General features: G+C 41.0%; 1 long non-coding RNA gene and 2 pseudogenes across 1 annotated transcript; 2 read left to right on the top strand and 1 right to left on the bottom strand.

Annotated features, from left to right (window-relative positions):
- Positions 1 to 5,078: 5,078 nt before the first annotated feature.
- LOC123820233 lies at positions 5,079 to 10,020 on the bottom strand. The gene is made up of 4 exons (XR_006785916.1): positions 9,881 to 10,020; positions 9,689 to 9,764; positions 8,712 to 8,831; positions 5,079 to 5,185 (listed from the first exon to the last, which is right to left on the bottom strand). It is a non-coding gene; the product is annotated as an uncharacterized LOC123820233 (long non-coding RNA).
- A 1,083-nt stretch (positions 10,021 to 11,103) lies between these two features.
- On the top strand, positions 11,104 to 13,190 carry LOC123819897 (annotated as a pseudogene).
- Positions 13,191 to 13,267: 77 nt separating this feature from the next.
- Positions 13,268 to 18,763, top strand: LOC123819898 (annotated as a pseudogene).
- The last annotated feature ends 5,486 nt before the right edge of the window (positions 18,764 to 24,249 follow it).

Raw genomic sequence — 24,249 nt, forward strand, 5'->3', positions numbered from 1 at the left:
ACCAAAGGGCATATAAAAAGCTTCCCAGACAAGGAAAAACTGAAGGAGTCATCATAACCAAACCATTATTATATGAAGTGTTAAAAGTACTTATTAAAGAAAAAGAAGAAGATCAAAACTACGAACAATGAAATGGCAAAAAATACAAATCTATCAACAACTGAATCTAAAAAACAAACCAAACAAACAAGAAGAACAGAGGCAGAATCATGGATACACAGAACATTTTGATTGTTTCCAGATGGCAGGGGGTATTGGGGAATTGATAGGTGAGGGGATTAAGAAGTACAAATAAGTAGTTGCTTGACACATGAACATGAACGATGGTGTGGGGATTGTCTGAGGGAATGGGGTTGCTGGGTAGAAAGGGGGAAATATTGGGACAGCTGTAATAGCATAACCAATAACATATAATTTTAAAAATATTAAAATCTTCTCTGATACCAAGGTCTGTAAGTTTAGTACCTATGTTTTCTTCTATGTATTTTATTGTTTCAGGTGTTATATTTAGCTCTTAGCTCCATTTTGAGTCAATTTTTGTGTATGGTGTTAAATAGAAGACTACTTTCTCCTTTCTTCTTTCTTTTGTCTCTCTTCCCCTTTTCCTTCTTTTTCTTCTTCTTTTGCCTGTGGCTTTCCAATTTTCCCAGTACCATTTATTGAAGAGTCTTTCTCTTCTTCATTATGTTTTTGATTCCATCAAAAATTCATTGCCCATATACACGTGAGTTTATTATTTCTGGGCTTTCAATTCTGTTCCTTTGGCTTATGCATCTATTTTTCTGCAAATTCCATACTGTCTTTATTATTGGAGCTTTGTAGTATAATCTAAAATCAGCAAGTGTGATATAAATAAAGACTCCACTAAAAAGCTACTAGAAACAATGAACAAATACAGTATAGTTTCAGGATACAAAATCAATGTATAAAAACCCGTTGTGTTCTTATATACTAATAATGAACTTTCAGAAAAAGAAATTAAAAAAAATTATTTGCAATTGCAACAAAAAGAATAAAATACCTTGGCATAAGCTTAACATAGGATGTGAAGATCCTATGTACAGAAAACTACAAGACATTATTAAAAGAAATTGAAGAAGACACAAAGAAATGGAAAGATATTCTATATTCATGGGTTGAAAAAATAAACATAGTTAAAATGTCCATATTACCCAAAGCAATATACAGATTTAATGTAGTTTCCATAAAAATCCCAATGGCATTTTACAAAGAAATAGAACAACAGCAACAAAAACAATAGCAAAAACCCCAACGGATTTGTGTAGAACCACAAAGACCCAGGATAGCTAAAGCAATCCTGAGAAAAAGGAACAAAATTATGTTTTCTAACTGTTGCCAATGCTTAGAAATACTTTTGATTGTATTAGTTTTCCCTTTCTGCCACATTGCTGAGCTCTGTTATTATTAACAGTCATTTGCCCATAGATTCTTTGGGACTTTCCATGCAGACAATTACACTTTTATGAATAAAGACCATTCTAACTTTTACCAGTTTTTCCCAGCTTTGTTCTTTGATGTCTTATAGCACTTGTTAGGAAATTCAACAAAGTGTTCAATAGAAGTAATGGAGTTTTTATCTTGTCCCTGCATTTTTAAGATCTGCTTCTCATTTTTTTTATCACTAGGAATATTGGTTGCTACATCTTCTGAGATGATCATATATTTTTCTCCTTTAATCTGTTAATGTAGTAAATTATATCTGTATATTTTCTAGTGTTTAACTACCCTTGCAGTTCTTGATAAATCCAACTTGTTTATGATCTATTATCTTTAAAAAATAAACTCCTGGAGTTTGTTTTTATCCACATGTTATTTGAATTTTGTAGCTGCTTTTGACTGAGCTTCCTTTGGCCCTTTTATTATGTTTCTTTGTTGTATGGTCCTTGATTGGTTTTGATATAAAGGTTACGTTGATCTCATAGAATGAATTGCATCAAGTCCCTCTTTTTCTATTCTCCAAGACAGTTTTAAAGATGGGAATGATCTCTTCCTTAAAAAGTTGGTATAAGTCATCTGTAAAAATATCCTTTGTAGGAAGACTTTAAAATATTGATGACATTTCTTTTGTAGTTATAAGACAATTCAGGTTCTCTATTTTTATTAAGTTTTGATGTTATATTTTGAAAGAAATTTTTCCATTTTAAATTTTCAAATGATTGACCTAAATTGATACACTTAAAAACACTTTGTCTTACCTTTGATTATGTTTCTTTCACTTGTAATATTGCTTATTTGTACTTTCTCTCTTTTTCTTCTTATTTATTCTCAGTGGAGATTTCTTTGTTTATAAAACAGAACTTTTTATGCATTATCTCTTTTGTATCATTGTTTACTTTTTCATGAAACTGTGTTTATCTCTTTTATCTACTTCTTTCTACTTGTTTTTTCTAATTCATTAAACTGAACACATAGCTCACTAATTTTCAGCCTTTCTTCTTGTCTAAAATAAGAATTTAAATTAATGAATTTCTCTTAAAAATAATTTTAACTGTATCCTATAGGATAATGTAGGTAGTATTTTTATTATCATTACATTTTTAGTATTTTAAACTTTTACTATCATTTATTTTTTGACACATGAATTATAAAACATGAGCATGTTTCAGTATTTTCAAATACATGGGGAATTTTCAAAATTGTCTTTTTATTTTGCCACCCCAGACCCATCCCTTGTAGTTTGCTTTTCTAGAGTCAGTCATTGTTAACAGTTGTTTGTGTATCCTTTTGAAGATATTGAACACATTTGCAAATGTAGATTAATACATATTTATTCTTTTTAAAAAATGAGAACATTCTATAACATTGTATTGGATCTCTTTTCTACTTAACAGTGTATCGTAGAACTGCTCTGTATCTGCATCTACAGACATAGCTCGTGTCTTTTGGATTCACCAGCATTCCGTTGTACACATGGACTGCATCACGACATTAAACCAGTCCTCTAGTAATGGGGCAGTTTAGTTATCTCCTATCTTTTGGTGTTGTGAACAATGCTGCAATGAGTTTTTTTTTACAGACATTGTGTCTATGTGTGTGATTAAGTGGGTAGGATAAATTCCTAGGAGTGGAGCTGCTGGGTCAAACAGAATGCACTTTGACACATATTACCAGATTGGCCTTAAAACGTTACACAATTTACATGCTTATCATACAAGGCGTGCTCATTTTCCTTGCAGAAACATCAGACTTTTGATGGTTGCCAACTTGATATTAAAAAGAATACTTCATCATTACAGTAAGCTTTGATTAAGAAAAAAGATCATAAAAGTTACTTTTAAAAATTTTAGGTGTTCTATAGAAGAAGAAACATCTGTGTGGGATTGAGGGTTGGGAGATTCTTGGAGGAGGTAACCCTTAAGCAGGGTCTGGAGCAGAAGTCCGCAACCCAGACAGAGGCAGGGGCAAAGCACTGAAGGCAAGAACCATGTAGAGAGTGTAGCCTGAGCAAGGCATAGAGGGCGGGAAAATGTCTTATCTAGTTGTTTCTCTAAAGCAGAGAGAGCACATTCTGAGTAGTGAGGGAAGCGCACCTAGTAGGCAGCAAGGAATCATGAAAGCAGGAACTTTCAGCCCTGCTGCCCATTACAACCACTTAAGGGGGAGGGGAGGGTGCGGGGGTGGGGTGTGGAGTGCAGTGGCATTGCTTTAAAACAAATTGATGCCTCAGTCCTATCTCAGACAAATTGAGAATCTCCTGTAGGAGCTTTGTAAAACTCCCCAGAGGGTATTATTATTTCTTATTTAAATTATTTTGTTGTTCATTTACAGTTGTATTTTTCCCCACCCCCTCCAAGCCCACCTCCCTCCCTTGCTTCCACTCACCCCCTTGGTTTTGTCCATGTGTCCTTTATCGTAGTTCTTGAAAACCCTTCTCCCCACATTCCTCTCCCCCCTCCCCTAAGGCTATTGTTAGATTGTTCTTAATTTCAAAGACTCTGGTTATATTTTGTTTGCTTTTTTCTTTTGTTGATTATGTTCTAGTTAAAGGTGAGATCATATGGTATTTGTCCCTTACCATGTGGCTTATTCCACTTAGCATAATGTTCTCCAGTTCCATCCATGCTGTCAAAAAAGGTATAAGCTCCTTCTTTCTGCTGCTTAGAATTCCATTGTGTAAATGTACCATAGTTTTTGATCCACTCATTTGCTGATGAGCACCTGGTTTGCTTCCAGCACTTGGCTGTTGTAAATTGTGCTGCTATGAACATTGGGGTGTATAGGTTCTTTTGGACTGGTGTTTCAGGGCTCTTAGGGTATAATCCCAGCAGCAGAATTGCTGGGTCAAAAGGCAGTTCCATTTTTAGTTTTCTGAGGAAATTCCACACTGTTTTTCACAGTGGCTGCACCAGTCTGCATTCCCACCAACAGTGCACTAGAGTTCCCTTTTCTTTACATCCTCTCCAACACTTGTTTATTAATTTGTTTTTGTTGGCCATTCTGACTGGTGTGAGGTGGTATCTCATTGTGGTTTTAATTCACATCTCTCTGATGGCTAGTGATGCTGAGCATCTTTTCATGTGTCTCTGGGGCCTCAGAGGATATTATTTTGTAGCAAGAGTTGAGAATCACTGCATTAAGGACTTATGAACAGGGCAGTGACAAGCTGAAAAGTGGGCTTATGGAGAATTTACAGTCTTAGATCACAGGCTATTTACCTCTAAGTTTATCGAGCAGTTGGAAATATGAGGGAAAATCATAACTACTTAGTTCAAAATTGAATTTAAGTAGATTTCCACTCTCACTTTGGGGAAGAGAGAGTGCAAGTCCCAGGGCTCCCCTGGAAGGAGACTGCTCTGAACTCGGGGAGGCATGCTTTTGCCACTAGGTGGCGCCATGGATTGTGATTTGGTGAAAAATAGGCTTCAAAGAAGTGAGACAGAATCAGGAGAGACAGAAACCATATGCTTTAACCTCTCCCTTTTGTTTTATTTGTAATTTATTTTATTATATGCAAGATTGGCTGCTTTTCAAATAAGTTATTTTTTTCATATAGTTCTAAGTTTACAATGTAGAAAGGGTGTTACAGCGTCTTCAGTAGATATTCTCTGCCTGCCCTCCAGATCCACTTGGGCCTGGAGAGGCTCATTTCCAAGGCTGCACTGATAGTGTTCTCAAACTTGGGCTTCTGGTAGGGTGGGCCCATGGAGCAGCACTGGCAAGAGACCTGAGGACAGAAAGAGAAGGGCCAGTCAGACCCAGCTCCTTCCCCGCTGGCTGATGGTTCATCTGGAGAATGCTGTGGCTTTGTCCAGTGGCCCCTTCTATACCTACAGGTCTCTCTTTGGGTTTAGGTAATCATTTATGGTGTCCCGAAGGGCCTAGACATGGTGCTTATTCCCCACTGTAGCCTAGACTGTGGGAACATCACCATCCTCTGTTGGGCATCTGAACCCCATCCACAACTTTGTAAGTCATTCTTTCATTAAACTACCTTGCATTAACCTTTTGAGCATGCCCTGTATTTCCTGCTGAGATCCTAACTGGTACAGGCCCCCTCCTCTTTTCTCTGTTTCCCATCTAAACAGTTCTCCTGAATCAATGAAGTCCATAGGTTTTCTGTATGTGAATATAGGAAGCCTATGTGATAGGAAACGTCACATCCTATCACCCTTATTTACTCAATTGTAGCACACTATATACCCAGGTCAGCACTGTAAGGGTTTTTTCTATATAATAATATAGTCTAGAGCCCTGACCGGTGTGGTTCAGTTCATTGGGCATCATCCCACACAGCAAAATTCGCTGGTTTGATTCCCAGTCAGAGCACATAACTGGGTTGTGGGTTTGCTCCCCAGTTGGGGTACATACAAGAGGCAACCAATAAATCTTTCTCTTGCATATCAATGTTTCTCTCCTTCTCTTTCTCACTCCCTTCCACCTCTCTCTTCAAATAAATAAATTAAATCATATATATATATATATATGATATATATATATTCCTAGAAATCACTCTAGAGTAGTTTATAGAGATTTACCTTACTCCTTTTCATGGCTGAATTATATTCCATTTTATGGATGTATAATTTTTAGTCAGTTTCCTATCAATAGGCATTTAGTCTGAAACTGAAAGAGATTAAGTTGTCTGGTCAATTCCCTGCAGAGCACCTGTCATCAGGGTGATTTGCATAATGGGATCTGCATCTTGACACAATATTTACTGCACATTTCCATTCTTCTTAAATTTCTACCCTTATACTTTCGTTCCCAGGGCAGTTACAATAATGGATTCTAGAGCCGCAGTTTCAAGATATGTTTCCTGATTATTAACTTCATCTTGGACCAGTCACTTAGACTGTTGGTGACTCAGTTTTCTCACCTATAAAATGGTTTCTACCTCAGTGTTGCTGAGACTGTTAAGTGCTTGGAAGAGAACCTGATATTTGTTAAGATCCATATGAACATTGGTTCTTACTAGTGGTGTTACCATTCCTTCAGTTTGAGGCTGTGCTCTTCTTGTACTAGCATTCAAGTACAACAGGAGAGAGCTTTTGTATCTCAGCAATAGTTTATCTTTTAAACTGAGATTATCAGATTTTTTCATAAAAGCAGATGTGGATGAAGAAATTTGGGTGGCCCTGGCTGGTGTGGCTCAGTGGATTGAACGCCAGCCTGCAAACAAAAGGGTTGCTGGTTCAATTCCCAGTCAGGGCACATGCCTGGGTTGTAGGCCAGGTCCCCAGTAGCAGGGACATGAGAGGCAACCACATGTTGATGTTTCTCTCCCTCTCTTTCCCTCTCCCTTCTCCTCTTTCTAAAAATAAATAAATAAAATCTTATAAAAAATAATTTGGGTAAAAAATGAGGGAACTGGGGACCTAAAGTGGCTCTAAAATAAAAAGGAGTTCCTAAAGGTAACTTTGCCCACTTCACAACTTCATTTTGGTTTTCCTGTTCACACGTACTTAAAACGGTGAGACCCACAAATCGCCCCCCCGGTTATCTTCCAGATTCCATGCTAGACTCACTGTTCACAAGCCCTCCACCATCTACCATCCTTTACCAACAAAACCAAATCCAATCTTCCTCTCACAGTCGCACATCACATTTAGGTTAGTCAATTTTAAAAATCTCAGAACTGTCTTTGCTGTCTTTCACATCTTTCATGGCAAAAATTATTATGAAGCCTTATAAATGATTTCTTCTTAATAGTTCTCAATTTCATTTCCATCTCTTTTTCTTGATCTCCTCTGAGACTCTTGTTATTTCTATGGGCCATTGCAGTCAGTCTTAGCCCCCTTTCCTCTCCTTCTTCTCTCCCTCCCTTCCCCACCCTCTTCTTTTCTTCCTTCTGCAAATATGTACTGAATGACCCTTATTTACCAGGCCTTGAGCTGGCACAGAGGATGCAAAAAAATATATAATAAAAAATAAATAAAATGGAAGGATCCTAAATATAACTCTTACTTTAACTTAATCCTAATCCTCAATACATGACATTTATAATCCAGAGTGAGTCAGACATTAACCATACAATTATACAAATAATTGACTCAGGATCTTGTTTTCTGCTCTATATGCCCCCGAAAGACAGAATAACCCCAGAGTTTTGTCCTGGAGGTCAGGACTTTCCAGTCTCAGGGAAGCATTATTGCCTTTGCTTTGGAAAATCTCTGGGGGAGATGGGGTGGTGGTAAAAACTAGTTTTAGAGAAGAAGAAAATAAGTGGCCTGTCCCTGAGGAGAAGGGGACTGGCATGGATAGGGAATTGGGAGAAACAAATTTGCAGTAGGATCTGTAAGAGTTGACATCTGATCACAGTTTGCACCGTGATCCAAAGAGGATGAGACTTCTGATGGAGAGGCGTGAACAGATGCCGTTGATGGTCTGGCCTGTTTGTGCAAGAGCAGTGGCTAAATCCCTTGTGACAGACCTTTGATCAAAAAAAGAAGACCTCTGTGGGAGCATCTGTGTGGCCCACCAAGGGCAATAAGGCCCAGCAGATCCTAAAGGACCAGCCAGCGATGGGCATGAGACCAAAGACCATTTTTGTGCCAATATGTGAGCCCAAGGCTCCAGAACGACCCCTTTGTGGGTTAGGGGTGGTAACTGCAGTTTCCTTTGTGCAAAGAAATAAAATGCTGACTTGTGTCACAAGCCTTATTCCATGAGCCATTTCCAGAGGGCACAGGCTAATTAATTTGTATTCTTTTCTTTTTTAAAAGAAAAATAAGTCAAAAAGAAAATATATACATTTTAAAGTAAAAAAAAACAAATGAGCTGTGTTATCATGAGCACACTACAAGTCCCCTTGGGTCTCTTTTCCTTATCCATAATATGTGGAAATGATGTTCCAGCTGTACTATCACAAGGTTTCATGTTGCCTCTTCCAAAGAACAGAATTGGTAATATGATAATTGAGTCTTTGTTTCTTTTTTTTAATCATGTTGGATCCACTCTCAACTGAAAAAATGAAAACTAGTGAGATTTATCGACACCACCAAGTAGCAAAATATGTATAATTCCTTTTCATTTCTCTAAACCCTTCCTGTAGAAGAAGCATGCAGTTAGCAGTAAGGTTGAAGCAAGAAGTTGCTGTATCTGGAGCACATCACCTGTCTTTGTTTGAGGCAGATCTTGTGAAACTAATACCCAGGAGACCTTCTCACCTGTAGCTGCTGTCACTGAAGGGAAGGGGAAGAAAACTCCTAAACCTAAGAGATTCTGCATGTTAAATTAACAAGACAACTCACCTTCTTCTCCCCAAGTGTCTCAGACACAGTGTTAGTCTCCATTATGCCTCTTCAAATAGGCAGTGAACAAGGCTTCATGGGCAAATGGCCAGCTTCCCCAGTGGACCCTTGGAATGGGAGCTGTTAAGAGCATGCAGCCACATTAAACTCAGCATTTAGTTACACAGGTGGATACACTGGAGGGGGAGGAGTCAATATGATTTTTCACCTGGGCAAACAGATTGCTAGATGAGACAATTCAGTATAGAGGTTTGAGATACAGACTCTGAGACAGACTGCTGGGTTCCTATCAGGGCTTTGTCACTTACTAGCTCTGACTCTGGGCAAATTACTCTCTGTTCTTTTTAGATTTTATTTATTTATCTCTTAGAGAGGGAAGGGAGAGAGAAAGAGAGAGAGAGAGAAACATCAATGTGCAGTTGCTGGAGGTCATGGCCTGCAACCCAGGCATATACCCTGACTGGGAATCGAACCTGCAACACTTTGGTTCGCAGCCCGCACTCAATCCACTGAGCTACGCCAGCCAGGGCTGCTCTCTGTTCTTCATATGGAAAATGGGGACAGTAGTGCTATCCAACTCATGGGAGGTTATGAAGATTAAAACAGTGAGTAATTATAAAGCACAAAGAATAGTTACTGGCACTCAGTAAAAATTGTGTTTGTTGCTATTATTGTCGCTGTTATTATACAGCTTTGAAGCAATACCTTACTATAGAGTAAGACATTTAGCAGCATACTAGGAGTTAGATCACTGCAGATTTCCTGGGAGAACCAGGTGAAGAAGTCAAGAAAGAAGAGCTGGGTAAAAAGGGAAAAAATGTTATGGGCACTCAGGAGAAATGGTTTCTAACTGACATTATAAGTAATCATATTTCCAGAGTCAATCTTTTTCAAAAGGGTATATCTGAATTGCTAGCTAACTAATGTTCTGTGGTTTCTCTAACTTTCCAGAATGGAATTGTTTTACTGGTACCAACCAGTATCTGAGAAGATGCTTTTAGCTTTCTTCCTAGGTGTAGAAGCAGCAAACAAGTGTGTCAAAACATTTTCAACCTGTATGAAAAGAAAAAATTATGTGACAGGTGATTCACTGAAAGTAATGATCAATATTTACATATTTTCTTATTTTTTGAATTTGACATTTAAGATTTGCTGATTATTTCACTTACCCAATTCCATTGATCCCCAAAGTGTAAGAGCATAGCCTGTATTTTGTTCACATAATGAATACACGAACACAGTCTTTCATGCACTGATTTTCTTTATGGCTTGAAAATCTACAGCAGGATATAAGTAAGGCTGTGCTAGTTGGTGGCATTGGAGCGATCCTTTTCTGAACTCATGTTTTCTAAATTGAGCTTGCCTTTTTAAATAATTGAAAGTCATCTTTTTTCAAAATTAATATTTGCTACTTGGCCTATTTTCTCAGGAAAAAAAGAAAAAGAAATGAACTAGCCTGTTTTTCTTCAAGAACTAAGCCAGGAAATAAATGCATGAACTCAGCCTTTTTTTTTTCCTTTAAAAGAGGGAACTTTGCGATTACCCAATTCTTGCCCTCAGTATAGCCCATAGGTCCTGGGCAGTTGGTTATTAATGGTAAATCTCGTGGTGGTGATAAGGTCAGAAAAACCTTGTCTCTTCTTTTAAATAATTACTCACCATCACAATTATGAAGCTGGTTTTAGATAATCAGACTAGAAATTTCCTTAGATGAAAAGATCCAGACCCAAAGCACTTCTCAAACTCTTATTAACTGTTTGCTGCAGTTGCTTAAGGCGATAAAGATTTGAGATTAAATTTTGGTAAGAAATAAATGGAAATTTGGAGATCTTACCCTACTTTGTGTGTGTGTGTGTGTGTTTAGTTTAGGTTTTGTTTTGAATAAGGTTTTATCCTGAAGTCACATGATATTCAAGATTCTCAGTTCCCCTATTACAGAGCCACAGGCTTAACTTCAGAAGCTGGCATTAAGGAGCACTTGATGTAAGAGGCAAAGCAGAGGTTGGATTTTTGCAAGATACCAGTGTGTTTCTCGGAGGAATCTCTGTTATAGTCCCACAGTGAAATTCTGGATATTTTGGCTGAGGATTACTAGCACTTTGCACTTCCTTATTTTATCGTCAATGACAGCTGTAAATTCCCTGCAAATCCAGTACCTACTTCATTTCACAGAGCATCACACAGTCCCAGGAAGTCAGAAGGTGTCTCAGTCTAACTTCTGGGAGTTTAGTCTTGTCTGAGAGATACTGACATGGAAACGACTGAGGAACTCTTGCAAAGCAGATCAAATAAACTCCATTTAAAAGATTGGATATAGCTTTCCGCACTACCCAGAGAGGGGCCCATATGGTGGTGTTCTTGGTTCTCTGTAACTTAAGAGGAAACTTTCACAATGTCCGGAGACCTTGATGTCCTGCAGATAAAGGAAGAGGATGTCCTCAAATTCCTTGCAGCAGGAACCCACTCAGGTGGCACCAACCTTGACTTCCAAATGGAACAGTACATCTACAAAAGGGAAAGTGATGGCATCTACATCATACATCTGAAGAGAACATGGGGGAAGTTTCGGCTGGTAGATGGTGCCATTGTCGCCACTGAAAACCCTGCTTGATATCAGTGTCATATTGTCCAGGAATACTGGCCAGCAAGCTGTGCTGGAGTTCACTGCTGCCACTGGAGCCACTTCTAGTGCTGGCCACTTCACTCCTGGAACCTCCCCTAACCAGATCCAGGCAGCCTTCCTGGAGCCAAGACTTCTGGTGGTTACTGATCTCAGGGCTGACCACCAGCCTCTCACTGAGGCGTATTATGTTAACCAGCCTCCCACTGCTCTGTGTCACACAGACGTCCTCCTCTACACTGTGTGGACATTGCCATTTCTTGCAACAATGAGGGGTCTCTCTCAGTGGGCCTGATGTGGTGGTGGGTACTGGCCTGGGGAGTTCTGCGCATGTGTGGCACCATCTCCCGTGAACACCTACAGAGCTCATTCCTGATCTCTGCTTCTACAGGGATCCTGTAGAGATTGAGAAGGAAGAGCAGGCTGCTGCTGAAAAGGCTGTGACTAAGGAGGCATTTCAGGGTGAACAGATCGCTCCAGCTCCTGAGTTCACTGCCATTCAGCCTGAGGTCACTGACTGGTCAGAAGACGCAGGTGTCCTCTGTGCCTGTTCAGCCGTTCCCTACTGAAGACTGGGGCGCTCAGCCTGCCACTGGAGATGGGTCTGCAGTATCCACTGCACAGGCCACTGAATGGGTAGGAACAACCACTGAGTGGTCTTCAGCTGTTCTTCCACGAATTCTTAACAGAATGGAAATAAGGTTGATGGAAAATGAACAGTTTCTAAAGAAAAATAAAAGATCTGATATAAAACAGGAAGCAACAAATGAACAAATAAAACAAAGAAATAAACTCAGACTCAGACAACAGAAGGGTGATTACCAGGTGGGAAGGGGAGTGAGTGGTGGGAGGATGAAGGGGGTAGAAGAGGGTCAAATATATGGTGATGGAGGGAGACCAGACTTTGGGTGGTGAGCACACAGTGTAGCCTACAGATGATGTATTATACAATTGCACACCTGAAACTTATATAATGTTATTAACCAATGTTACCCTAACAAATGTAATACAAAATATTTTATCAAGACTTCTTTCTTTGGGCTATGCCTTTCTCAGCCACGCCTAGGTGCTTAGCAGTCGTGGTAACCTCACTTTCAATACCCTGCACACTGTTTTGTTTCTGACTTCCACCCCTCTGGGTAAATTCTGGGTTTTGTCATCACTTCTTCCTGTTCTCACGATGTTTTTACTATAGAAACTGCTGCTTCAGTAGCCTGTAAATCTTATGACCAAGTAAAATTCTCAGTCTCCCTCATCTTCCCCTAGATCTGAAAAGACATGACAGCTTGGTGTTGATTCTGGATGTTCTATTTTTTATTTATTTTTATTTTTTGTGGGTTCTAATGAATTTTCCATAGGTACTGACTGTAGCCTTTACACCTTTTTTCACTCACACCCGTGACAGTACTTTAAGTGAAACGGGGCTTTAGGACCTTGCCTTTTCAGCAGCACATTAGCAAATCACAAACCTCTTGCTCAAAGTCAGTTGATTTTCCTTTAGAATTGAATGAAATTATTCTCTCTGCATTCCTCTCCATGGCTCTTCATTGTTTTCTCTCATCATTTGTTTATTCAAACATCTCATTGACAGGCACTATACTAGGAGGTGGAATGATAAAGATGGATGTGACCTGATTCCTTCTTCAAGGACCCCACATCTGGTAGAAAAGACAGGTAATCAGCCCATATGGCACCTTTGTGTGAATGAGGAAAAGTCATCCCTTACTCCTGGTGGAGGCAGTTCTGCACCACAGCTCCAACATGGCAAGTGGAGAAAACAGGATGGATTTCGGGCCTCTCTTGCCTCCTTGGCTGGGGACCCTTGTGTAGGACATAACCTGAGCAACCCTACGCTATGACCCTGGACATGTAAATAGCATGTTACATGGTACAGTGTGATGAGCACCTAGGAGAGAGCGCCTGACTGCCTCGTAGGATGGTCAGGGAAGGAAGGTTTCCTGGAGCTGAGGTAACATGTGAGCTAAGGCATGGAGGAGCTTATCCCATGAAGAGGGGTGAAGGGGAGAGAGAAGATATGTAAAGCCATACAGGTTTGAAGAACATGGCATGTTTGGGGCTCTGCAAGTCATTTAAAGCTGGAAGATCCCATAGCAATGATCTAGGACCTACACGCTCTGTACTTGCTACTGAAAGTATAGCTCTGTAGAGCAGCTTTGGTATTATCAGGAAACTTGTTAGAAGTGTAGACTCTTGGGCCCCACTCAAGTCCTTCTGAATCAAACCTGCCTTTTAATGAGCTCCCTGGTGGATTCATGGGCAAGTTAAAGCCTGAGTGGCACTGGTTCAGGTGGGAGCTGATGAGAGCTAAAGGTCTGCTTTGGAGGCATATCCTCCAGATATTACCAAATATGGTATTTTTCTTATGCTTCCACAAATCTACCATCAGTAGATTTACCTTCAGGGTGCCTCAGCGATATTACCTATAATTCACAGCTATGGGAAACAGAGGTGTGAAGAACCCATACACACCAGGAAAATTAAAATGGAAGGAAGAGAATGCAGACTTCTCTGTTTACTCTTCCTTTTTCTTTCTCTCTCTTTTTATCTTCACCCAAGGGCATGCTTATTGATTGTACAGAAAGGAAGAGGGAGGAAGAGAGAGGGAAAGAAACATCAATGTGAGAGAAAAACATCAGTAGTCTCCTGCACGTGCCCTGACTGGGGACCAAACCCACAATCTAGGCATGCACCCTGGTGTACAGGACAACACTCCAGCCAACTGAGCCACACTGGCCAGGGCACTCTCTCTTTTTTCTTACTCTCCAGGCTTGCTTGTCTCAAGCCTCCTGGAAGGATGAAATGATCAAGAAGCTGTCAGCTTGGAGGTAGGGCCTGGACATCATCCTGGAGCAAAGGGGAAAAATGGAAACAACCCTAAAAAAGATCCCAGAAATAAAGGAAGGTGTCATCTGTACGCAGCTCTGCTTCACCCTCATCTCTCCTGCTTCTTCCCTACTGCCCTTTCATTCATTCAACCATTTAGTTATTTAGTGGTTGCATCATGTATATTGAGAACCTACTGTCTGCCAGGCAAGATATTTGCATTTTCCTAGTAACTGCAGGGCTTTCTACAGATCTTTCTTCAGTTTTTCCAAGAGATTCCCAGACATCCCTTCCCCAAAACTTTTAAAAGCCACAGTCCTTCCTCTGCTAGATCTCCCTCTCTAGCCCTAGGCAGCTCACCACAACAGTAGGAACCATTGAAGATGGAAGACTCTGGAGTTTCTGTTCTCTGCTCAGCCCTCGGCATGTGAACTTCCCTGATTCTTTTTCTACAAGGGGAATCCTAAGGGGGAATGCAGGTTCAAATGAGGCTTGAGCACCTGTGGAAGATCATTACTGAACTTGACTGAGTGAGAGACTGACTGTGGTTCTGGTGAGCCAGAGGTCAAAGCTGGGGCATCTCCCTATGAACCACTGACTAATTTCCTCTCAAAAAAGGATTTGGTTGAAGAATAAGTTTGAGGTGCACAGAAGGGACCTTTGGGGGAGAGGAAGCAAAAGAGAAACAACACTATTCCCTTAAACTGTTTCTGGTAATTCAGTCCAGAAACCCCTTAAGGTTATAATGGTATCATAACATTGTGATAGCAAATGATGTTACCACAAAACAGGGATGACAAAGAGAAGGTCCAGAAGGTGATATGGTGGTGTCTGATTTGGCTTTTAAGTCACATTCTACAAGAAGACTGAAAAGAGATCCATTTAGATGCCTACCACAAGCTGGTAACTGCTTACGCGTTCTCTCTACCTTATTCCCACTGGTCTGGTTCCTCTAAAAATGTGGGTGCAGGATCAGGAAAGGGGAAATCAGAAGAAACATGCAAATACTGAGGTTCTACTCTAGTGCTGTCAGAGGCAACTTTAATCTTTGAGATGATAAAAAATAACTGTCCGCCTGGCTGGCGTGGCTCAGTGGATTGAGCCCAGGACTGCAGGGCACATGCCTGGGTTATGGACCAGGTCCCCTGTGAGGGACACACATGAGGCAACCTTATACATTGATGTTTCTCTCCCTCTCTTTCTTTCTCCCTTCTCCTCTCTCTAAAAATAAATAAGTAAAATCTTTTAAAAAATAATAAAAATAATAATAACAGTCCTATCAAGAGTTACACAGAAATCATCAGAAAGAATATAAAATCTAGACCTCCAGGCTCTTATTCCCTTCAGAAAGTCTGCAGTAATTAAAGACTGCTTTAAGCAGGCCTGCAGGTCGTTTGAATTAAAAAAAAAAAGAAAAGAAAAAAAGGGAAGACAATTGCAATGAATTGATAGGTTGAGATGTCGTGGAGGGTCAGATGGCTACATTTATTCTAGAGGTAACCCACCGTAAAGCTGCCGCATAGGGAAGGGAAGCAGTGCCAGAGCTTCTCAAGTGGAATCTGTGCAATTGCGCCCATCCACAAACCGCTACCGGTCTGCAAGGGCCTGCTTGGCCGTCCTTCCTAGGAGGGCCGTGGATGACCAAATTGTGGACCGCAGATATCCCTTTATATGTAAACACGATTTTTGCATGAGTGACGGATGTGTCTGTTAAGTATAAACTGTTGGGCCAGATGTACAAAAACAAGTTGGGTTTGAAACCACAGATTTCTGTTAACATCTGTTTGGTTCCTCAGGACAGATAGATATGGCCCCTTTACTCCTATCATCTGAGAATGTTGAGTTGATTCGGCCATGAACTGCCTGCAGCTGCCTTTCACCCCTTCTTTTTTCCCCTTGTGTCAGTTTTCTAGATGGAAAGGAAGCGTCTTCACCTGAGCTCCCCTCAGCTCTGGTTTCAGTTACAACTGGAAATCAGTGTCCACTAATAGTCAATTAGCCTTTTCTTAGCCTAACCCTAAAATACATTTTCCTCTGAGATTTTTGTAAAGAGTGTTGGAGTTAGACAGATCTGTATTAGGACCCCAGGCCTTTATCTACTTACTGGCTGTATTACCTTGGACACAGGACTCAGCTTCCATTTGTCATTAAAACACTGGGGAGAATCCTACCTATCTCACCAAGTTGTTGTAGGAGATTAAATAAAATAATTTGTGCAAAGCAGCCCACACAGTGTTTAGCATAGCAGATTTCCATACGTGTTCATTTCTTCTTCACTTTCACTTGGGTGTCTGGGCCCAAGACAGAGCCTGGGAGAAGCATGGATGGGAGGTAAAGAAGAAAAAGACAGGAATCAAAGGAAACAACTTTGGACAGGCACTCTGTCATCCATTCAAGTCAGCTGGTTCAGCCATTTTTTCCCCATCATGTGAAGTAACTTGCATTTTTAATATTATTCACATTAGTGGGAAGTGAGCTGCTCTAGCTGGATCCCTTGGGTGCTGTGCCCAGTCATTCTGTGAGGACCATTCAAGCCCCCGCACAGGCACACACGTGTATCAGAGGTGTCCAGCCTTTAAAGGGTCACACTTCTAATTCATATCCAAGTAACTCTGAGCCACATCCCCTCACATTTCCACAGGAAAGCCAGCCTCCACATCTACTCCCCAAGGATTTCTGGGGATTCCGCAGGCAACCACCTGGGGCCCCAATGGCAGCACATCTTATAACTCCTCGAAACAGAAAACACACTCACATTTAGCCCAATTTTACTGACAGAGATGTGGGAATAACACGAAGAAATAGCAGTGCAGAAAGCAAGACTATCTATCAAACAGGGCCCTCCAAATCCTTTCCTACCTTGACCTCCCGGGAAGGGTATCTCCCCTCAGTCCCTGTTCTGCTGCCATGTGGGAAGGATCAGTTTTCCTACAGAAAGAATCCACTGACCGTGACCCCAGGGAAGCCCAGTCTCAGGGCTTCAATTCTACTCACAAGAAATACAACCATTCTATGTAATCAGTGCCATTTATGTACAGTGCCTTGTGTGAATGCAGCAGGTGCTAATAAATATTTGTTCAGTGAATAAAGAAATGAATGGTTTCAGCCTTCCCATTCTAGATTAGAATCTTGGTTTTACATTTATGTGATTAAAAAAACTATTAATTTTTAAAACTTTAAAATTCATGCTTGAGACAGACTCAGGGAAACTATATGCACTTTTGGAATACTTTAATGTCAAAAATGGAATACTTTTCAGCTGTCAAAAGATAAAATATTGTCATTTGTGACAACATGGATGGACCCTGAGGTTATTAAGTGAAACAGTCAGATGGAAAATTACAATAAACGTATAATTTCTTTTTTAAAAAAGATTTTATTTATTTATTTTTAGAGAGGGAAGGGAGGGAGAGAGAGAGAGAAACATCAATATGCGGTTGCTGGGGGTCATGGCTGCAACCGAGGCATGTACCCTGACTGGGAATCGAACCTGCAACACTTTGGTTCGCAGCCCACGCTCAATTCACTGAGCTATGCCAGCCAGGGCTTGAAAACATATAATTTCATTTGTATATGAAATATAAAACAAAAAACCAAACCAAACAAAAACAACTCATAGATACAGACACACAGTGGTAGTTACTACAGGGAAGGTGGGTAAGGGGAGAGTGAAAGGGGTGAGGGCAGTTAAATGTGTGGTGACTGATGGAAACCAGACTTATGGTGGTGAGGACATTAGTGTATACAGATACCAAATGATGATGTTTTAAATCTAAAACTAATATAATGTTATTAAGCAATGTTACATCAATAATTTAAAAAGAAATAAACACATGAAAACTTCTTAAAAATAAAATTTTCCTGTAAAGAAAAGTTTTGGCAGTGCCCTGGGCAGTTCCCCAGATCTATCGCTTCACCAATGTTTGGATGGAAAAGACCCAGGGGTGCCCCTTCTTCCAGCCTCCAACCACACTCCAACCTCTTTTCCAGTCACCACCAGAACCACCTCAGCCTCCCAGACCAGCCAACACCAGTTTCTGACCTTAACTCCCTATTGCCAACTAACTGTGAGCTCCCACATTCCTCAGAATTACTCCACCGAGGTGGAGGCTGCTGTCAACCACCTGGCCAACCTGCATCCACGGGCCTCCCACACCTACCTCTCTCTGGGCTTCTATTTCCACCAAAATGATGTGGTTCTGGAGAGTGTGGGCCACTTTATCCTTGAGTTGGTGGAGAAGAAGCTCAAGGGCACTGAGCCTCTCTTAAAGCTACAAGACCAGTGCAGTGCCTGCATTCTCATCCAGGACGTGCCTTCTGCAAGTGAGTAGGGTGACACTCAGGACGCCATGGAAGCTGCCATGGTCTTTGAGAAGAACCTGAACCAGGCCCTTTTGGATCTACATGCCCTGGGCTCTACCCACATGGACCCTCATCTCCGTGATTTCCCGGAGAAACGCTTCCTGGATGGGGAGGTGAAACTCATCAGGAAGATGAGTGGCCATCTGGCTAACATCCTTAGGCCGGCTGGCCCCGGAGCTGGGCTGGGTGAGTGTCTCTTGAAAGGCTCACCATCAAACACGACTAGGAGCCTTTGGAGCCCAGAGACTTTGAGGCGTCCGTCTGCATTTCCCCGGCATCTGGCTTCTGCCTGAGCCTCTCTCCCTCAAACCATGAAGCATCCTTTTAATCATCCTGGAGCCCTCTCCCATGCATTGGACCACATGGAAATAATAAAACTTTGTGCAGCAAAAAGAAAAGAGAAAAAAAGAGCTCATGGCTTGGAAAAAACAGCTTTTCCTACCTCTGCACTCCAACCTTCTGTTTTTAGCAATTAAAATTTCATGAAATATTTTTTCCCCAGTCTACACGGGCATACCTAATCACATAGGGCTTTTACTGTTAAGAGCATTCCTCCTGCAAATCCCAGGATTTCTCTGCTGCCTGGAGGCTGGCTGAGCAGATTCTATTGTTCCACAATATAGTTTTCAAGACAGTACTAGATTACTGTACTAGACAGATTACTGTACTAGAAGCTAATCATTCATTAAGCTTTGGGTATGTGCCTATATATTAATTGTGATAGGTACTTTACTATATTATGTTTAATTCCTTCAATAATACTGCCAGGTAACATTCACTATGTTATATATGAGGAAATTATGGCTTAAGGTGAGTGACCTGCCTATGGTTATATAGCTGATTATTGGCTTTAACTCAGGCCTATAATCTATAAGCCTAAAAAGAGCATACAGAGTCAACAAGAGAGCTATGAAATTACTGTACTCCCCATGCCCTGCTTCCCCACGATATTCTGCCATTCACCCTGAGTGGTTGTGAATGCCTGCAGAAATTAGCCATTGTTACTAATGCAGAGTATCAAATTGTCTCTTGGTGTTTGGGGTAAAAAGTCTGAGAACCACCATAATGCCATACTTTTGTCTTCTGCCTTTCTCTGTCTGAGGCACCAAAAGAAAGTTCTAAGGAATTTTAGTTCTTCACCCTTACCAACATTGCCCAAGATGACTCCTACGTAATTCTGTAAATGACTGCCAGAAGACATAAAACACTACGGCAAAAATTCGTGGCCCAACACTTTGCTGAGAAGTTCCATTTGACTTCCCTATAGTCATTATCAGATCACTTTTCCCTGCCTGTGTTTGGTACTCTCCACCGAGCAAACCTGGGGCTCCAGCCACTCCCCTGAGACACTAAAGGAACTGGCATCATCGCCGGGGTAAAGGCCTTGCTGTGGGCTGCCCCATCCCACACATACCCCAGCTGCTTTCCCCACTTTAGTCATCTTGTGACACCTCTTCTTTTTGCACAGAGTGTCACCTGTGGAAAAGGTTAGAGAGGAGGTTTCTGTGATCTGCAAGTTACCTGAGGATGGAGATGATGTTTCACTATCACTGTATCCCTAGTGTCTAGCATAGTGCTTAGCATCAAGTCAGTGGTCAAATAAATGAAAAAGGTTAACAGTTTGGTTTTCCCACGGCTGTAGCTTCCAAAGATATCCCTGGACCCTACCTCCCTAAAAAAGGCCCTTCCTCCCAAGTCTTAGTTTATTGCTCTGGTTGAACTAATAAATGAATAGACCCTTTACAGGTTTCTCATCCTGTGTCATTAACCTCACTCTGTTTTTAGATACAAAGAGTTTTGAAAAACAAGATGTTTGAGTTTAAAAACAGAGTTTAGGAAAAAAAAATAATAGTATTGAGAAAGGAATTTAGAAGTTGACATAATTCTCAAGAAACCATACCGATGAGGTTTGGAGACCTGGTTCCTTTGATGATATAATGCCTAGCAGATTGTTAAGGACCTGCTTCAGTTGGTAGAGAAAAGTTCTTTTGAGGACCAGATATTGGGAGCCAAGCTGAGGATGAAAGAGTCCTGTCTCTGATACTGCTGTGACACATGAATGAGGCTGCACTTTGGATCCAGGTGCTTCACAGAAGGGTAGAGCTGGAAGGGAATTCAAGAGCCATTTCATTCCACCCCACCTCACCCCTTCCCAAAAGAACTAAAGTGATTAGTTTGAAAAAGCATAGAATTTCAGGGCAGGAAGAAGATAAATGTTCACCTCCTAAGGGATGAGTCCCTGACAGTTCCATGCTGCACGAATACAGGGGTGGGCCAAAGTAGGAATGCAATGGTGGGTATGGGAAACACAGTTTATTCTTGTACTATTACTTATTTATTACTTATTTTATTATTTATTTCTATTATTTGGCTTACTGTTTGTTATTATTTTGTGTCCTTGCCTATGATTTATCTTTTAGGTAATGATGACTGGTAAATTAACCTACTTTTGCCCACCCCTATATTTCTAGCAGTGGGGTGATAAACCTTTGATGAGTAGCTCTAATTGTTAGTGATTTACTTCTAGTTCTTGGACAAAACTCTGCTTCAATGTAATGTGTGCCCATTGACCTTGGCTTTCATGTCTTGCCTTAATCATTCTTCTCTAGGTGAAGTGCCCCTAACTTCTTCAGGTATTCCTGGTCTGTGATGGTTTCCAGCCCCATCACCATCTTGGGTGGCTCCTCCAGATATGTTCCCACTTATCAATGTCCCAGTTAGCAAGCGGGGCTCAGAATAAAACAAACTACTCTACATATAGGCTGGTCTAGACTTAGTCTGTATAGCCAGACTATTTGTTCCCAGTTCTGAATAGCCCCCTACTATGTGAAGTTTTCCTTCGTTTTTTAGCAACTGGATTTCAGGTCAACTTGCATTTGTATTTATGGCACATTTGTAGTTTATGAGTATGATATCACTCATATTACTTTATATTAAGTCCCCTTTTCCTATTAACTCCTAACAAAACAAGTTTCTGCCATCTTAGGTTGTGTGAATCCAAAGCAAGACTTTATTTTCTACTTTCTTGGTCTTGATCTGGAGACTCTCTGGGCTCTTAACTTAGAAAACTCTCATATATCTAACTGAATATTCTCCCTGCTTTATTAATCTTCAAATATTATGAGCTAATCTACTATGTCTACATCCCAGTCACTAGTAAGAGAGAGGTAAACAGAAACAAGACAACTTTTTAACAGTTGCTTTGTCAGCCTGAGCTCTTCTCCCAACCATGTTAACTTTGTCACATGTATATAAACCCAGCCCTTCGTTATGTGCTGTGATAAAAATCAAGTCTCTGAAAGATCCTGGGGACCTTTCCCCACTACATCCCTGAAAGAGAGGAGATACTGTGCCTGTAAGATTTCCCTGAGCTACCAAACTGTTAATGCTCCTTCAAAAGTTATGGGCAAGTCACTTAGCTTCTCTAAACCCATTTCCTTATCTATCAAATGAGAACATTTGCCCTACTCCCTTTACCAGCTGCTAGTAAGGCTCAACTGGTACAAGAGGACATTTGAAAATGGTTTGCAAATTTTAACTTGCCACAGAAACCTAAATGATGATGATGAAGATGATGATGGTGATGATGATGATTTGTTACTAATGTTGAGTGCAAGTAATTTAGGCCTGATGGGCTTCCTTCTTACTGCTGTGTGCAGTGTCTGTTAGCCCATCAGTCCCTGAGTCAGCACTGAATCTAGGTTTCTGATCTGCCCTTGCCTTCCTGTTGGACCTATCTCCTCTGACACCTAACATAGATCCATACTGAGATTGTGGTTCTCTCGTTGTCTTCTGTTGCCATTTTCAGTTTTGGACCAGATACACATCAGGGCTTGTTGCACAATACTCATTTCCCATGTGACAATTCCAACCCTGGGCAGCCTCCTCAATTCAGTGCCCAGCTGAGTGTCCAACACCCAGGGACACTTAGTTCATTAGAGGGATGGCTGAATAACTGAATGAAAGATAAAGGAAGGCTGCCTTCATTCTCACTTCTGTACCTTTACTGTGTTTTCATTCTCTCATAGACAGAAAAACAGACATACAAATACATTCACAAAGAGGCACACAGATAGAGGGCCAGTTAGACAGACAGGTAGGTAGACAGAATGACAGATATGTAGATCCAATGAAACACCATATGCTAAAGTAGGTTTTAAATATTCTTGTTATACCATTTACCTTCATTCAAGGCTGATTTTCAGCAGATACGCACTGGCATGGCTGCATCATTGTGGCAGATAGAACTGGATAGAAAATAACCACTGCCCCGGACACCCTAAGTGCTTCACCATTCTGCCACCTCCTGAAACTTGTCCCTCCTCTGGGGCTCCCTGAGAGTCCCATAACCTAACAACTTAGGAGTGACTCCAGGCTCAGCAAGGAGCTTCCGGGGGAAGATTCCCCAGCATTTGGATTCAGTGTCTATTCTGATTGGCCAATGCCACTGCCGGGCAGGATGGTAGCGTTTTTGAGTATCAGCCTTGCCCTCATTACTTATCTACTCTCCACCCATCCCTGAAAATCTCCCAGGCCCACTGTGTTTCTCATTCCCTTCCTGCTCCAACCCACTCTGAATTCCTTTGAGTCTTATGTCTGTTTCCATTCATCAGACACTTAATTGTATGTGGCCTTATTTTGTATACAACTTCATGTGTGATGTATTTTTCCAGCTCCTTATAAATTCCTCAAGCTGGAGCATCTCTAATAGAGGCTGTGCAGCCTTTGCAACATCTCACACAGTGTTAAATGGGGGGTTTGAAGTCCCAAGACAGACTCTGATAGCTGGGGACCTTTCGCCACTACAGCCCTGAAAGGGAAGAGATGCTGTTGGGATGATCCAATGACTGCCTCCGCCCCCACCCCCAACCGTCTCAATGACAACCACTCAGAAAAGCAGAGCCTGTGTGAACCCAGGCTTGAGCTTTTTATTTTGCCTCTTGGAGGTGAGAGTCCCATAACTGCCTGTCAGACTGCCATGTTCCCTAACACCTTTCAAACACCACATTCCAGCATCCAGCACTCCCTGTCCTGTCCTTGTTTTCATTTTAGAAAACTCAGAAAAGTGTGCTTTAGAAAAACCTTCTCCCTCCCCTTGAATTTTCTGTTTTCAGGAGGGTGGTTCTTGAGGACAACTCCCCAGAGCACGGCTTGAAAAGACACAAGTGGCTCATCCTATCACATGTGCGTCAGATGCCTAGTTGCAGCCCAGTCATGCGTTGCATGCAGAAGCCGAGGTGATGTTTGATTAAGCAGGCAGGATGCTGGCAACCCCAGTGCTTTTTCAAACTTTCACTTGGTAAGCTTGTCTTTTATTTTCTCTTCAGAGTCACTTGAAAACACAGGTGAAACTTTGCACCCAACGTAAGGGAAAAAACATGGGCTGTACATAGGAAAATTTTGACCAAAATACCACTATATTTGGTACTTGGGAGACTTCTAATTTTCAATAGACAGACAATATAATTCTAAAGTTTCAAAATATTAAATAAACTTGCAACTTAAGATAATTTAAGACATTAAGTTTAAATATTTTTCAAATTTAAAATGTTAAATGTGTTTTAAGTCCTTTCAAATACAGGAAACATACAAACAAAATAAAAATTCCTCATAATCTCATGGTTACTGTTCGTACCATTCTAACTTTACAGTTGAGAAAGCAAAGGAGAGGAAGGAAGGAAAAAAAGGAAGGATATGAGTTTTTAGATTTTT

The sequence above is a fragment of the Phyllostomus hastatus genome, unplaced genomic scaffold, assembly GCF_019186645.2.
Source record: "Phyllostomus hastatus isolate PE091 unplaced genomic scaffold, TTU_PhHast_1.1 phas_contig_34, whole genome shotgun sequence".
Taxonomy (NCBI): domain Eukaryota; kingdom Metazoa; phylum Chordata; class Mammalia; order Chiroptera; family Phyllostomidae; genus Phyllostomus; species Phyllostomus hastatus.